Raw genomic sequence first — 17,416 nt, 5'->3', positions numbered from 1 at the left:
CGTCTATGATTTCTCTTATTGGTGAGTCATCTAGAGCCTTCATGGGAAGAATGGCATTACATTCAATGCCTTCCCAAAAGGTGTTGACTCTAAGGGCTCTTGGAGAAGGATCAATTACTCCCACACATATATTGCTTTTGTGAATCACATGGAGGCATGGTTCTTACGGTTCTACCTCGCCCTCTATCCAATGCTGAAATGTTTTCCAAAGGTAAGGGGTACCATGCATTAACCCAAGCAACATTGTCACACTCATTGAAGCCAATGAGGCAACAAGACTAAGTTTCCCATCCTTACAGTGAGACAAATGAATTGGCTAGTTGCTAATGTGTTCGGGCATTGTGAGGCTTTGATCCCTCCTAGCCTCAAGTGGATCGAAGGCTGATCGAAGGCTAACTTTTTGATTCAAGTCCTTGTCTAGGGTAAGACAATGACATTGTTCTTGATAGCATATTGAACGTAGAATTTGGCACTTGCTCAACTTCAAAAGATTCTTGCACCCACTTCTTGACCTTGTCAATTATTTCTAGTTGGCACTCCACATTGGAATATTCATTCATCTTAGAGGCTTGCATCCTTTCAATGCAAGGTCATGATGGCACACTCAATGTTGGAGACAATTTTAATGATTGATTCTACAATAATCCCTTCAAATTATTTAACAATCTTTGTAGTACGAAATATTGTCATCACCAAATCAATAGAGGATTTAGTGATGTTTGCATTGTGCAATAGTCATCTTATGTCATCCATCTCTCGATGCGTAGTCTCTTTCTCACATTGGATGGCTAGGGTGAGATCCAACTGCTTATCTAGTGTGTCATTGCTTTGTCCAGCCAAAGTGCTATGTTAGTCTTCTAGCCCTATTGATGATATTTTACTAACATTTTGTTTTTAGTTGCTCAAATTTTTCTAGTGCTACCTTCAATTCTTTGGAAACATCTTTGAACAATGCTTCCTTTTCCATCGTGCTAAATCTTTGCAAAACTACTGACTATGTTTCAACACATTGTTTCCAAGCCTAAATCAATTTGATTTTGCATTGATTAGTCGTTTTCTCCTTGAAGTTTCTATGTTTTACCCTTATAGCTTATGTTTGGTTCCTTGTGTGGTGGGTTCCTTTTATCATTGATGGTCTCCTTAGATGTGTTTATCTTAGTCTCAAAGGTTGCATTCGATTTCAATTCTATGCCTTGGGATTCAATCAAACTTTTACTTCTTTTTCTTCCTAAGTAGTGTGACTAAAGCAATACAAGTTATTCAATGAGTGCTTGTGTTCAATCAGGCTATTCCCTCTCCAAACAAGTGTGATCTCAAGCGAAAGCAATCAATGCTACAGTTCACTTCCCAACTGTTCAATGGTCACAAAAGGGATGCTTTTACAACTTTCAAGATGATGTAGTTTTCCACCCCAAGCAGTCCTTCATCAAATGCACATAGACAATTGGTATATTCAAGGGTAAATCTCCACAATTGACACTCTACTGACGATTGACAAATTCATGTCACAAGCAACCCCATGACCATGCATATAGGAGGAGTTTGACTAGCTGATGTGGTTGCATTCCCCTAGGTTGCTAGTATTCTTTCCCTTATGACCTACTTTTCATATGAGCAGTGAGTGTTCTAGCTATGATTCAATCAATGAGTCAACAGTTGATGGGTTGGCTAGTTGTCAGACTATGAGATCAAGAAGTGACTTGTGTTTGAGTGAGTAGACACTAGAGGTTATGTGTCACAAATTCCAATGTTTGAATAGGTGATTTAACAAGGTGTGGCTTAGTATCGATGAGTTGTTGCTATAAGGGCTTGACAAGCTTCTGTCCTAAGGCTAGACATGTCTTGTGTAGATGGATTTCTTAATAGCGTCAACACTTAAGCTAACAATGGATAAACATCAAAATTTCAACTATCAAATGGAAAAGTTGAGACTCTCCCTTGTTGGTAAGTTTACTCCGAGCTACTCAGTTTGACAAGTTCTTGACGAACAAATGATTTTCAAGTTAACACTTTTTGAGTCTGAAGCTTACAATTTTGTGTTTCGGCAATTATCTTTCTTGTTGACACTTTTATTTGTATATTGACAAGTTGATACGTTGACAAGTTAATGAGTTTGCAGTTGTTTCTATTGATTGGTTTCCAAGAGTTTCTATTAAAGAGCCCCAATTTTGTTGATAGGTTTTGTTTAAGTGTTGGTGAGTTGATTAGTTTTGTGTTGAAAAATTGACAAGTTGAAGTGTTGTCCAAGTAGACACATTTTTTAATAGTTTGGCAAGTTTTCCCACAAGGTTAATAGATTTTTCCCTCCTTTATGACTCAAAAAGTCAAGTTTGAGAAGTTTGGTTTGGCAGGTTAGGCTTGGCAAGTTGGGGTAGGTAGGTTTGAATTGATTATTTTAATTTGATGAGTTGCCTTGACAAGTTTTGGGTTGACAAGCTCATGTTGACAAGTTCACATTGACAGGTTCATATTGATGAGTTTAGGTTGAAAAGTTGAGGTTAACTAACTTTAGATTGACAAGTCCAAGGTGATGGGTTTACTAATGAGTTTGATTTGATATGTTTTAGGTTGACAATTTGGGATTGGTAGTTCTAGCTTAACAAGTCATGTCAATAGGTTTTAGGTTGACACGTTTCATGTTGAAGAGTTAATGTCAACAAGATCACATTGGCAAGTTCATGTTAACAAGTCCACATCGACACTTTTAGGTTGATAGGTGCAAATTGATAGGTTGAGATTGGCAAGTCAAAATTTATAGGTTGAATTAACAAGTTGTCATTGGTGGTTTTAGGTCAAGAAGTTTGGTATCAACAAGTTAGGATTGATAGGTTGGGATTGATAAGTTTGAATTGATGTTTGATAGATTGAGGTTGACAGGTTAGACCAATAGGTTAGACTTACAAGTTTGATTTGACAAGTTTTAGATCGATGAGTTTCATTTGATAGGTTGAGATTGATAGCTTGAAGATTGGCGACTTTAGATAGATGAGTTTGGATTGAAGCATTCTCATTGACAAGTTGACAAGTTTAGATTGAAGAGTTCTCATTAACAAGTTGGGGTCAACGAGTTAGGATTATCACAAGATCTACAACTTGGGTTAAGGTTGATAGGTTTGGGCCTTTATCAATGAGTTCATAGTGACTGTTTCATTTTGAAAATTTCATGTTGATAAGTTCTTGTTGTTAAGTTTCGATTGACAAGTTTTGGATTGACCATTTTATGTTGATGAGTATGCATAGACAGGTTCCCATCGACAATTTTAGCTTGAAAATCTCCCATGGACAAGTTTCCATTGACAAGTTCACATTTACAAGTTCCCATTGACAAGGATACATTGATCGATTCATCTTGGCAAGAGCATGTTGATAACTATATGTTGAAACGTTCACGTCAACATATACTTACATTGATAGTTTTAGTTTGCAAGTCCTAGGTTGACAAATTCACACCGATAATTTTAGGTTGACAAATTTATGTTTATAGTTTTAGTTTGACATGTTTCCATTAACAGGTCTCCATTGACAATGGTATATTGATAAGTTTACTTTGACAAGATCCTACAGTTTTTGTCATATAAGTTTTACATTGACAATGTAACATTGAGACAAGTTCACACTGATGGTGTTAGATTAACAAGTTCACATTGGTAGTTTTAGTCTATCAATAGGTTCCCATCAATAAGGGCATGTTGACAAGTTTTAGTCGACAGGTGTCAATTATTAAGGGTTTCTTCCACTATTTTAACAGCAAGGACAATTTGCTAAAACCACTTCCTGGCAATAACCACTTCTAATTGCAACCTCCCTATTCAATGTCCCACACTCTTCCCCACTCCCTTCCAATTTTAATGATGAAAAGCACAGAGTTTTCAATGCTAAAAACTAATTAACCATGAGTGGTACCTTGCTTATGTTATGCCGGTGGTAGCTCCCGCTTAGCTCTAAATCTCAACGGATCTTCCTCTTTTTTGGCAGCCCTTCTTTCTTTTTGTCTATGGGTCCACCTCTCCTTGTGACTCAATTGCAACAACCCTTCCTTCCATGTTGCGATGGTAGCTCTCCTCTATAGTGGCTTGGTAGTGGTTCTCTTTCTTGGTGGCTAGGAAGGGGGTATGATAGAGGGAATGGTGGAGAAGGCAAGAGGGTTGGGACTATAGTGGTAGTGGTGGTTGGAGGATAATGGTGGAGAGGGAGATGGTGTATAGTATAAATATGGTGGTTGTATTGTTGCTGATGATGAAGATGATCTTAGGAGCCGCACAAGAACCTCACGAGTTGAATGTGTTGTCTCAATCCTGGATTCCACTGTTGGAGGTTTTGAGGTTGGCATCTCCAAGGATGGCTAAACTCATGAGCTTGCTTTGTTGGCTTTTACCTTCAGTGTGAAGCAACCGATTTGCTATTGTAAGAAGTTGGGTTCTAGAACCCTGAAGCACTCGAAAGCCCGTTATGATGAAATCCAATGGCTACTTGATGTGATGAGGGGGCTAGGATTATCCCAAGGCAAATGATCATTTGTTTTTCTTCATCCTTTAAAGAAAAAAAAGTTATAATTATAACATGAATGAAGGCAACTAGCTATGACATATCTTACATGGCCCCTTGCCTCACCTCACACTTGGAAGACTCCCTTTTCTCAACTTCTCTCTCTCTCTCTCTCTCTCTCTCTCTCTCTCTCTCTCTCTCTCTCTCTCTCTCTCTCTCTCTCTCTCTCTTTCTCTCTCTCTCTCTCTTTATCACTCTTGAGATGGGGCTCAAGCCCTTATGCATGTGCACAGGTGCTTGCACAATTCAAGATCTATTACTATATTCTCTTTCTTCCTTTCCCAATTGCAATTGCGTGTTTACTCAATTTTTAATCCTTTCATTTATTGTTCTTCCATGGGAATGATTAGATTGACCCTCCTATGTCTAATGACTATGCTAGAAATCATACTTGAAAGATTATTTCAACTAAAAGATCAAGATTTGTCTGTTTGCATGTATTTTAGAGTGGCCCAATTGCACCACCTCCTAATCCACAATGTGAAGTGTATAAGCAACTTCATGGCCTAAGCGCCCTTTGTCTTGGCAAATAGAATAAAGAATATAGCATTCCATGCCGAAGCTAGGGTCACAAACACCCTTATTATTCAAGGGTTTGACTCACAAAGTCATGGCTATCTCTCACCTAGCCTACTCACACATGCATGGTACACAATGAACTAACCTAGCAAATCAAGGTAGCTGTAGTGAGCATGCTTAACATCTCTTAGCATGTTATAGTTGCAACATGTTGACAAGCATTGCTACATGATCCACATGTACACCCACTTGCTTGTTTTTTAGCTTGCATTGTTGCGTCCCTTGCATGAACCACCACAAATAGCTCAACGAGAAGAAGAAATATGGATGAAACTTCCCTCGCCATGTCCCTTGATTCCTCACTCTCCCTCCCTCACAAGCTCCAACTACCACTTGAGTTGCTCCAAAAGAACAGATTAAGAACAAAGAGATGGGTGCAAGAGTTGCTCACTTGATGTCCCGTACTCTCACTCTCACTTCCTCCCTCAATCTTACTCTCTACCTTGCAGGAAAATATAGCACAAGCATAAATACCACAAGTCTACCACACATGAATAGCCTTTTCCATTATCTCTTATCCCTTTTATACAAAAGATTTAGGGTTTTCTACCCTTTTGGGAATCTAGCCCACAATTGTGGCCTTTTGGCCACCCACTCTTGCATGCAGTTAGGTGTTCACATGAAGCTCATCTAGTTTCTGCAATAATAAGTGCAACTTGCACGAGAGTGAGCCCACACATGCCCTCATTTTTCATTAACTAACATCTTTAAATAAGAGAATTGTTACATGGCACATTATCCAAAATTTTGTGGCACATCATTTGCAGACACTTTCACTTCTTTGTATGCTTGCCCCATTGCGAGGCAAGGGTTAACACGGGCCAAAGAGGTTTACTTTCTTGGGTGAAAGATGTGTCGAGGTATGGTGCCGCTTCTCCTAAAGATATTTATTTCATTAGTGATTCATTCATATTTGCTGACAAGGATTTGTTTCCTTACACAATAAGACCAATGCATGAGCATCACTATAGAAAAAATTGCAAGAAGAAAGGAATAACATGTTGTTTTGCTTTTCCATGTCTACCAATGAAACAAACATTGTTGCTGAATCAACTCGAAACTAATAGTTCACACATCAAGAGCATAGCTTTGTGAATTAGATTTGACTCCAAGACTTGCGCTTCCATGCAATAAATTTATTTGATGAGGGAATTAAAATTTTGGGCTCTTAAAATATAACTAGTATTTGGGGTGAGAAGCGTATTTTCAATGTCCACAACCTTTTTCTATTGGGAGCCCACCAACATATATACAAATAACTTCAACACGCATTTTGGGAAGCAAATAATGACATCTAATACACAATCAAGTGACATTAGTCAGGCAGTCTCAAACATTCTATTGAAGTAATGGTTGTAGTTGTGTTTGTCAGTTTTGTAGATTGTGGATAACATGGATCATGTATAATTAGCAATTGCCATCTACATCAAAGGAAGTGTCTCGAAAGAAAACCAACAATGTCTTATCTATTGAGAAAGGGTATGAAGAAGATATGAATTCAAGGGGGGTCATAAGCAATGTAAGTGATAAAGTTAAGAAACAAAGAATAATTCTCTCACACTTCTCATGAGCTTGCCTCTTTAAATAAGCATATGGGTACATCAAGTACATTGTACCTGTCCAGTTTGACTTGCCAACTTGGATCCTTATTCTCCCAACTCATCATACTCATCTCTCCACACTCTAAGGACTAGTTCATATTGCATTTGCATACAAAAAAGGCATCACTAATACATACGCTCAAACAAATATTCCAAAAACCCCCCTTGGTGCCTTATTTGGCTATTTTCTATGGCTACTGCTAGTGGGTGGTTAGGCTCTTTGATTCTTTTTCTTCAGTCTTTAGTCTTCAAAAAACGTGTCCTTTTGTCTTGGTTATCATCTTCCATGAAATTTGATTATCTTTTGAACCTTCGTGCTTCTTCACGGTGTCCAATCTTCTTATAGTGATTGCATTTGGGTAGATGCTTCAATAATCATTCAGTGTTGATGTGTCCTCTCCTTTTGCAGTGGTAGCATTCTTTAGGTTCCTTCTTTGTAAAGAAGGTAATGTCTTTGCTTGTGGATACATCAACCTGCCCTTTAAGTTTTTTTTTTTCAATAGGATTGATGATATGCAACCGTCAAGATTAAGTGTTTCATGTGTGAGGAGAGAATCCTTTAAGGATGTGTACTCTTTAGATAGACTGAAAACAAGCATTGCTATTGCATCCTTATTGGAAAATTTGACTTGGATGTCTTTCAGTTGATTAATTAGGCTCCTTAATTTTGAGACATGTTTGGTAAGTGAGTCTTTGTATTCATGATGCAAGCTATAGTTATTCGTCTTTAAATACATCTCTTGATTTTTAGCTTTAGCACCAAAAATTTTATTGAGCTCTTCCCACACTTCCTTCATTGTTCCTTTAATGTTGATGTAATGAATCAAGCTTAGGGCAAGGTGCAAACTGATTAAGGTGTTCATCTTTTTCTACCCATTCTCTAGTCATTTCTATTGGTGCATTATCACATATTATTGTCCATAATTTTTTATGCATAAGCAAGAATTGCATTCGAGTTGCGTAGGTATGATATTTTTCCCCACCCTCAAAAATTTTGATGCCATAGGAAATATTAGAGTTTGAGGCCATGGTTTGCAGAGAAGTCTTATAAAGTTTATAACAATACTTGGCAGCATCTAACTCCAATTTACATAGGATGCTTACATGCAAACAATTATGTATGCTTTTACAATTCTTGGGTATGAGCTACCTTTCAAATGATTACATATATTAAGTTGGGTAGCAGTTAGTGTGAATGAGGCTAGAAATAGATTAGTTTGAAGAGGCAATGTGAATAGTGGCTATGTTAAACTGGTTTGGGTAAGAAGGGGTGTGAATAAGACTCAAGGAGAAACCAATTCAAATGATTGCAAGTATGAAAGGAGCCTTACAATATTAAGGTTTAAACCTTTCAAAGGAGATAAGTGACTTAAAAAAAAAAGGTTATCTTGAACGAAAATGACATGTTGTAGCTGACTAGATTTCTGCCAAGTCTTTGGGTTGTAGTTGAGGTAGCCGTGAGTAGTCAAGCGGCACCATTGATTGGAATGCTTGGAATATCGAGTTGGTGGAGTTGCTTGAAGAAGCAATGCTTGAACAATGTGTGGGTAGCAAGGGAGCTTCTATGCTTTATCAAGCTTTCATAACCTGCTGCATCTCCCCACTATTGTAGAGCGCATGATTGAATGGAGCAAGCCACATACTTACATATGGAGCCAATTGGATTGCTTTCTCTCTTTGCAAGCTCAAGAGATGTGGCAACAAAGAATGATGTTATGCGTTGCTCCCCTTGCTTTAACTGATAATGGAGGCCATTGATCGACTCGAACTGATCTAGATTGTGAAGATATGGCTATTAGAAGAGGGAAAAATAGTGCCTTTCCTCTAGCACACAGTGTAAGGGTTTAGCCACACTCAATATGCACCTTGTTGTTGCATCCCTTAGTCTATGCTTCAAGAAGAATCACTCAAGAGCTCTGTTGCAATATCCAGTAGTCTTGTAGATAGATTGTAGTAGCAAGGTGAGAAGTTAAAGGGTTGAAGATGAGGAAATGGTAGATTTTTAAAGAAAAAGGATGCAAGAGGGAATGTGATATGAAAGAGGGTAGAATAGGGTGTGGCTTTGATACCACACGAAGGAGAGATGAATTCAAGGGGGGTCATAAACAATGTAAGCCATAATGTTAAGAAACAAAGAACAATCCTCTCACACTTCTCATTAGCTTGCCTATTTAAATTGGCATATGGGTACATCAAGTACATTGTATCTAGTCCAGTTTGACTTGCCAACTTGAATCCTTATTCTTTCAACTCATCATACTCATCTCTCCACACTCTAAGAACTAGTTCATATTGCATTTGCATACAAAGAAGGCACCGCTAATACATATGCTAAAACAAATATTCCAATAGAGTATTCATGATTGGTAATAGTCACAACCTTCACAAACAAATCGGCTTTCAATGTCGACAGCACAACAATTAATAACAAATGTTAACAACAATCTTAGCTTGTAGAAGTTGGACATTGTATCTACACATTACCACACTTGCAACTAATTTTTATTGAAGAGGTAAGTTTGGTTGGTGAGAGAGTGCAGAACTTTGTGGACACACACCTTTGAGAGATAAAGAGAAACTATACATTGCCATTCGACAAAAAATCCCATACAAGAACAAGGATTTGAATTAGCATATGATGGTGCAAACATGGACACCCATCCACAAAATCATGAAGCAGTTTCAAATTAGGAAAAACTCCAAGAACAATCATCAAGACTTAACTCTTGTCAAGTAACTAATGCTAGAACCATCACTTGCTTTGAAGGGCTAACAATGACCTACTTTGCGTTCAACCCATCACACCATTGCCCATGGTCCGATGACCCAATTGTTCTTTTCGGGCTCTCCCACACTACCATTCAACTATTAACACCGCACACTGAATGACACTAACAACTACTTCACCCCATCTTGTCTTACCTTAGGCAGCCCTTGCAACCACATTGCCTTGCTTGGGCGACCCTTTCTAGTCTCATGCATGACCGGCTAGTTGCTTTAAAAAAAAAACTAGGTTTAGTGTAATCCCATCGCCGTTAAATTTTGAATTTTTCCTCTAATACTAAAATTAAGAGGAGACGAAACCTTCAAAAGTTGAAAGCTAAATATATATAAACAGTTTGCCTCTTAAATTACACGATTTTTAATTAAACATAGGCATTTGAAGGATGAGGCCATGGGCATTCCCGTTCCCGAGGTCCCCCAGCAAATGACGATTTACGAATACGAGAGAGGGAGAGAGAGAGAGAGGAGGGAGGGCCCCACATAACATCCGGGGGAATGAAGACTTTTCCAACGGGACTCGTACTGAGCTGCTTCTGCTCCTCCTCCTCTTCCACCACGACTAGGAGGGGAGAGGGAGGGAGAGGGACCTTTCTCGCTGCATCGATTTTCCCAACCTCTAGGTCAAGGGCTTGCTCTCTTCCCCTGTACGAACGAGAGAGAAAGAGAGAGAGAGGGAGAGAGAGAGAGAGAGATTCTCAGGTTTTCGGCGCATCTCCATTGACTGCTCGACGAGGTACGAGCTTCCTTTACTACTATTAATACTGTTAATACGAAAATGAGAGAGAGAGAGAGAGAGAGAGAGAGTACGTGTGTGTGTGTGTGTTTTTTGGGGGGGGGGGGGGGGGGAGGGGGACTCAATCTACAAGATTATTTTCCGAGTCTAAGAGAACTATGGTTGACCATGCGTGCTCTAACATGGCTACTGGGAATGCTTTTTAATTGCGTGCTCTCTAATGCTATCACTCTCCGAACTGATGTACTCTTTGGTCAAAAGCCTCGCAATTCATTGACAGCATCACCTGTAGCAAGGTGATCTCTTTGTTGGATCAAATGTTAACCCAACCGGGCTTCAACCATAGGGGGAAGGAGAGGATATGGTGCTACGGATCTTGCAAACATAAGTTATACCTTCTTACTGTGGAGGAAAAGGCTGTCTTTATATCATGCTCAGTATGCATCCACCTAACCAATTAGCCCTTCTGACGAGAGACCTTTCTGTGGATGTATGTTTTGTCTGTTGTGAGGTCTCCAACCAAATTTGAAGATAAGGTGTTCCGACTGGTTATTTAATCAAATGAAATTCAGTGTTTATTAGTTTTGGATCACCCTAGGAAGTTAGATCGTACGGTTTGCCCGATGTGATTCCTTCAATGTTAAAGAAATTTGGATGATGATGAGAAAGTTGGCATATGCATTGTTCTGGATCAATTTTCTGGTTTTGCCCACTGTAGTTCCCCGAATGTGAGATGGATGCCATACACCATTTTGCACTGACTGTAGCTTCTGCACTCGGAAAGCTGAATGACAAGGCTGAGTTACCATCCATTGGCAATGACTCTAGAGATATTATTGTGGCGTGAAGGCTTGTTTGCAGTTCTGGAAGAGCACGTGTGACGGGAGTTGATTGCATACAGTGAGGGTGCATCTCATTTATTAATCAAAGGCAGCTGCTTCTGAACATTCGGCTTCTCTCCTTCTGACAGTGTGATACTTAACACAGAGCTGTTTTTCTCTAAATGATAGCAGAAGCTTGCAATGAATGAAGGACGAAAGGCACATGAACAATGAGCAAAACTGTAGAGAGAGCAAAAGTTGAGACCACCTGTGAGTATCTTGCATGAACCCCTATAGTACATGATGCTCGATAGAAGAAGTTGGCATAAATGTAGCATTGTGAGGGTGCTAGGGTCCAAACATATGAACGGTGCGTGCAAGAGGGTAGGTGCAAAGCAGCTATTTGACTTGTGGCTGAAACCCAAAACGATACAATAAGGTAAGTGGAACTTCTAAAGGCCCCCACGAACTTGGTATAGGGTTCACAAGCAAGAGATGAGCGCGATGGTAGCAGGCCCTCTTAGATCTTGGATTTGGCCAATAGCCAAAACTATAGTAGCAGCATAATACACCCTTGCCTACATCAAAGTCCAATTGGTTTCTTCCTTAGTAGTCTATGGTTCCATCGCATATCGGCCTTAAAATTACATAAAAGATGTCCAACTTTTTAAAAAGCCAAGATGACATGTTTGCATGCAAGTTGATTTTAAAGGTCACAGATCTCAAAATCAATATAGAGTAGTAGCTAACAAGGTTTCCAAGGGCCCATAGCATGGAGCAATGGTTGCACCAATTGCTGATAGCCACAGTGTAAAACAATGCTAAGGCAAGAACCTAGACCATAGAATGCATGGAAACACAATGAACACAACTTGTAGAATTCTCCATGCAGATAAATGAATATGGGCCTCAAACCTTTGAAGCCTGCTGTCTCTACCCAGTCATGCTGCATGATCAATTGTCACTTGTCTCAGAGGTTACTTGGCAGCCCCAGAATATTACCGCCTGGTTGTTGGCTTCGTCCTAATGGTTGATTTCTTCCTATCCAACAACTCTCCACCTTGTAGAATTCTCAATGAAGATAAATGAATATGGGAATGTGAATGATACAATGGGGCCTCAAACCTTTGAAACTTCATGCCCCAGTCTTGTTGCGCCGTGCGATAAGATGTCGCTTGTCTTAGAGCTAATCTAGCAGCCCTAGAATATTGTCGCCTAGTTACTGGTTGCCTCCTAATGGCTGATCTCTTCCCCTCCAACAACTCTCCACCTCCCTCTACCTCTTGAATGGTTGTCACCACCCTCAGCTCCCCAAATAGCTTTCTCCCAGCTTGCATGGGCAAGTTTGCCAAGTGGCAGCCTTCCCAAAGCAAATTTCTGTTAGAGTGAAGCAGTGCAGAATCGAATGACCAAGACAAAGAGTGAACACAGAGAGAGAGAGAGAGAGAGAGAGAGAGAGAGAGGGGGGGGCAAAAAATCTGCAATCAAGAATGTTGCACAAGGATGTAGACATATTCATGGGTATAGAAAGAATGTCTGCGTATGTCTCCACCTCGAAGATCTCACTCTCCGTGAACCCCAAGGGCAGTCTCCATGGTCTGTAGCCTAAAAACTGAGCGCACAAATGTGAAAGAGTGTGGAAACTGGGGCCAATAAATAGGCCACTAATGATTCATAAAAATAATGCAGGTCGGCTGCATTAATAAGCCGATAGGACAAAACTGTCCGACCATGCCACGTGTCATACTGATGTTAACTGTCTACACTCTTGCCATGTCCGACCAGCTGTGCAGTCCAACTTGCCCCTGCCACGTGTCATGCTGATGCTAGCTGTATACACTCTTGCCATGTGGACTGCCTGCTGAAAACTGTATTTATCTGTCCAAGGAATGTCAATCTCTAACACGCCCTCTCAAATCTTGGACTTGACAGAAGGCCAAGGGATCTGGAGTGCTATTGAAGTAAAGCCTGAGGAAGTGCCTTCGTAAACAAGTTTGCAAGGTCGTCCTATGTCTTGCAGTAGATCGGGGCAATAGTCTCATCTAGAATCTTCTCTTGAATGAAATGGTACTGGATCTCTATATGCTTCGTCCGAGTACGAAATATAGGGTTCCTGGCCAGGGCAATGCAACTCTCATTGTTACATTGAAGAATAGTAAGACCTCTCTACAAGCAGCCAAGCTCCTCCAAGAGGCTGGGAAGCTAGACTGTCTCACATGTAGTAGAAGATGCTTCTCGATACTTCGCCTTAGTCGAAGATAGGGCAACCGTGGGTTGCTTCTTGCCGCTCCATGGAAATAGCACCAATACCCAAGGTAAAGTAATAACCTGTCGTGGACCTCCAATGATCCACATCACTAGTCCAATCTGAATCACTCCTCCTGTAAGTACCAAGTTTGTAGCACTTTTACCTATTGGATAATAGATCCTAAGAGCAAGACTCCCCCGGAGGAACCACAAAATCCTCTAAGTAGCCTGCCAATGCACCATCTTAGGTTCACTCATGAACCCGGCCAGCACACCTACATCATAATACAAGTCGACACGAGTATTGAGAAGCCAAATCAAGGAGCCAACCAACTGCCTATAACGAGTAGCATCCGCCAAAGGAGAATCAGCATGAGTTGTAGCCTTCCAATTTGGGTCCATAGGAGTCGTAAGAGTCTTGTATCCCTCCATCTCACACGTAGTCAAGAGTTCCTGTACATATTGCTGTTGGGAAAGAAATATCCCCCTCGGAGTCTGATAGATCTCATGAGCTAGAAAGAAGTGAAGAAGTTCCATATCCGTCATCTCAAACTCCTCTTGAAGTGCTGCCTTTGTCTGCTCGACCATCTGAGTATGGCACCCGTCACAATCAAGTTGTCCACATAAAGGATAAACAACACATGACCTCCACCTGCGGTGTGAACATAAAGCTGGGGGTCGGCTTTGGAACACCGATACCCCAATTTTTCTTGGAGGAACAAGTCAATCTTCTCATTCCAAGCACGAGGAGCTTGCTTAAGGCCATAGAGTGCCTTCTGCAACTTGGACACCTTACCATTAGAAGAACCGAAGCCTGGAGGTTGCTCAACACAGATCTCCTCCTTTAACTCCCCATTTAAGAAGGCATACTTCACATACAATTGATAGACCGGCCATCTCCTATGGCTAATCAAGGCAAGAATTTCGTGAATAGTAGCCATTCGAGCTGTAGGTGCAAAAGTATCATGTAAATCAATGCCGGGGCACTGTGCAAAACCTTTAGCAACAAGGTGGGCCTTGTGCTTGTCCAACGTGCCATCACTGCGGTACTTGGACTTGAAGACCCATTTGACACCAATGATCTTCTTATGAGGAGGCTTCGGCACAAGGTACCAAGTACCATTCCTCTCAATCGACTCCAGCTCCTGCTCCATCGCTCTTCATGCTGTAAAGCCTCCTTCATGGAGGTGGGCTCCTGATCTTGTAAGACATGAGCCATCAAACAATAATTAGTGTAAACAAGCTCGGTATAGTGTGTTTGGTTTCTCTGAGAATGTCGCGGGCCATCCTGTAGCTGCCACTCCTCAGGGACTCCTTCAATCCTTGCATCACGAAGAGTGTCACAAGCGCAACGAGGAGGAGGCCAGATCTTGCCTTGTCACTCACCATTTGCTGAAGTTCCAGGAAGGTCCACTGATGGCTAGGGCACAATTGGTGAGGTCGGTGGTTGAGAACTAAGCTCCTCATTCAAAGAAGAGTCCACAAAAGGCACAGGCTCCAGAGGAACAATTGCGGGTGTCCACCAACTATCACCGGATCTCCCAGAATGGGGTGTTCCTCACCCCCCCTTGAGGTTGGAACTCCACGAACCGAACATCACGGCTCGTATAGACATCTCGCTTCATGGGATTGTACAATCGGTAACCTTGAAATTGCGAGTTGTAGCCCACAAACACCTACCTTTTGGAAGCTGATTTAAAATTTTCACGTTGTGTTTTCAGGATGTGAACATAGGCATCACACCCAAAAACTGTGAGATAAGCATCATTTGGCTTAGACCCAAAGTATGCCTCATAAGGGGTCATACTAGCAACAACGGAAGTAGGGGATTGGATTGATTAAGAATGTGAACTGCAATAGCCATAACCTTAGCCCATAGACACTGAGGTGTCTAACGATGCTCCATCATGGTACAGGCCATCTCGATCACATTGAGATTCTTTTGCTTCAATATGCCATTCTCTTGAGGGGTGATTGTATTGGTATACTTCTGATGAATACCATGATTTGCACAAAAACGAGCAAGCTCATTAGAAACACAATCGTAAGGTCTTCAGTTTTTGACCTGATCGGTTCTCCTCAAAGAGCAACCAATCCGTAAAGTGAGAGAAAGCCTACAAATTCAGCTTTAAGAAATAAGCCCATGTCATCTTGCTGTAATTATCCACAAATAGCATGAAATACAAGCTCCCTCTAAGGGATTCCGTTCTCATCGGTCCACAAAGATCGGTAGAAACAAGCTCCAAGGGTGTTGAAGATCGCCTCAAAGCCTTACTACGAATAGTATCACGAGTTTGCTTCCCACAGATGCAGGATACACAAGGTTGCTGGCTCACCAAAATATCCAGCAAACCTCGAACAAGTTATCCCTTAGACGCCTTCCGAAGATAATCATAGTTGAGGTCGCCAAACTGAGCATGCTAGCACTCGGATTGAGTTTGAGAGGTAAGAAGAAGAGACATCAAGGCAGAAGAAGACCACAACTTATAGACTCCATTCTCCTCATAGCTTGAATACAAAACCTGTCTCGATCCATGATAAAGAATCCAAAAAGAATTCACATCAAATTCGACCAAGAGGTCGAGGGCACAAATCTCGTGCACCAAAAGGAGATGGTATCCCAAGGTCGGCACAGAAAGCACTTTGGATGTATGAACACCATCTCGTCCATTGTAATAAGATGCATGTCACCCCATCCTTGAATAGGGATAAAAGAACTATCACCAATGAGAATCTGTCCATGCGAAGGCTGGAAATGAGGAACACGTGCTGAAGAAGGAGTCATGTGCCGTAAGGCACCACTATCAACAATCCACTCCTGAGTGCATGGGGCTGTCAACGCAGCATCAGAGGCCTTCAGGGTCAATTCCTCAACCACCTCCAAGTAGAGAAAAGCAGCTGATGAGGGAGTAGCCACTGCTCCGGAATCCTTTAAAGATTTCTCCTTCTTCTTCTTCTGTCGGGGCAATCCTTTTTCCAATGACTTGTCTTGCCACAGATGTGACAAATGGACTCCTTTTTCTTGTCCTTCTATGATTTGTCCTCCTTCTTCTTCTTTTGTTCCTTCCCCTTCTTCTGAGAGGACCGACCAACCAAGGCCTCAGATTTAGAAGCATTGGTCCTTTTCAAGTGCTCCTCTTGGTCCAAGACCATAGGGTTTAGGGTTTGCTCCTCTTGGTCCAAGACCATAGGAACCAACTCCTCCCACCGAAGAGTCTTAGATCACCCTGAAGCAATCAAGGTGGAATAAAAATCACTGAAGTGGGGCAGTGATTGTGAAAGAAGAGTTATCGCCATGTCTTCGGAAGTGATCACCTTCCTCGGATTTTGTACCTGCATCTGAAGCTGCCTTAGCTTGTTAATATGCACATGCATAGAAGATGACTTGTTGACACTCATGGTCCTCATTTGTACTTCCAAAGAAATGCGTTTCATGATGGTCATACTATTGTACATTTGATCAAGCTCCAGTCATATCTCCTAGGCCACCGTCAAGTGCTCAATAGGAGAGAGAACAGTTGTAGTGCATGAGAGAAATAAAAAGGAGTGAATGCGAGCATTGAGTTTGTCCCAATGTGCGGCCCTTGCCAACTCCAAATTATCATCACTGGGAGAGAGTTTGGACTTGTCTTGCGAAGAAGGACGATGAATAGTCTCCGTAACAAGCTCCGCCAAATCATAGGACTCTAGAATGGCAAGCATCATAACCTGCAGATGCGGTAGTTCTCGCCATCGAGCTTTTGATCTGATGGAAGAGCCGGTAACACGGGCACCTTCCGGTTCATGATTGTCTGAAACTTTGTCTTGGCCTCAAAAGACATCTTCACCTACAATGCTCGCACAAAGCACACAAAGTAGCACCCTTTGGTGACTGTGTGAAAGCAGCCTGCTAGGGCTCATCGCCACTTGTCCTGCTCCCCCTTTACTCGCCGGAGGCGATGAAAAGGTAAAATTTGCACTTGAAGACCCAAAATGCAACCTTCTTCCTTCTCTAACACCAAAAATCAGTAGTAGCAGCTTTAGCAAATCTGGTCCTTTCTTGCACACCCATGCTCGCCTCAGCCTTGTTACGATGCGTAGCCATCCTGCTCACCCTTGAACGCTGA

General features: G+C 41.4%; 1 protein-coding gene across 9 annotated transcripts in view; it reads left to right on the top strand.

The window, feature by feature from the left end:
* Positions 1–9,924: 9,924 nt before the first annotated feature.
* The window catches only part of LOC148037906 (peptidase M50B-like protein), a 139,665-nt gene continuing 132,173 nt past the window's right edge, over positions 9,925–17,416 (top strand). For 5 of the 9 annotated variants that reach the window (XM_087676896.1, XM_087676891.1, XM_087676892.1 and 2 more), the window contains exon 1: positions 9,926–10,242. The gene's annotated coding sequence lies outside the window, so the exon portion shown is untranslated. Of the gene's footprint in view, positions 10,243–17,416 lie in introns of all 9 variants that reach the window. The other 4 variants (XM_087676895.1, XM_087676890.1, XM_087676889.1 and 1 more) reach the window with 4 other exon arrangements.

This window comes from Lygodium microphyllum, chromosome 4 (assembly GCF_053477565.2).
Source record: "Lygodium microphyllum isolate KBCC chromosome 4, Lygodium_microphyllum_v1.1.10, whole genome shotgun sequence".
Lineage (NCBI taxonomy): Eukaryota > Viridiplantae > Streptophyta > Polypodiopsida > Schizaeales > Lygodiaceae > Lygodium > Lygodium microphyllum.
This window is presented reverse-complemented; position numbering and strand designations above follow the sequence as displayed.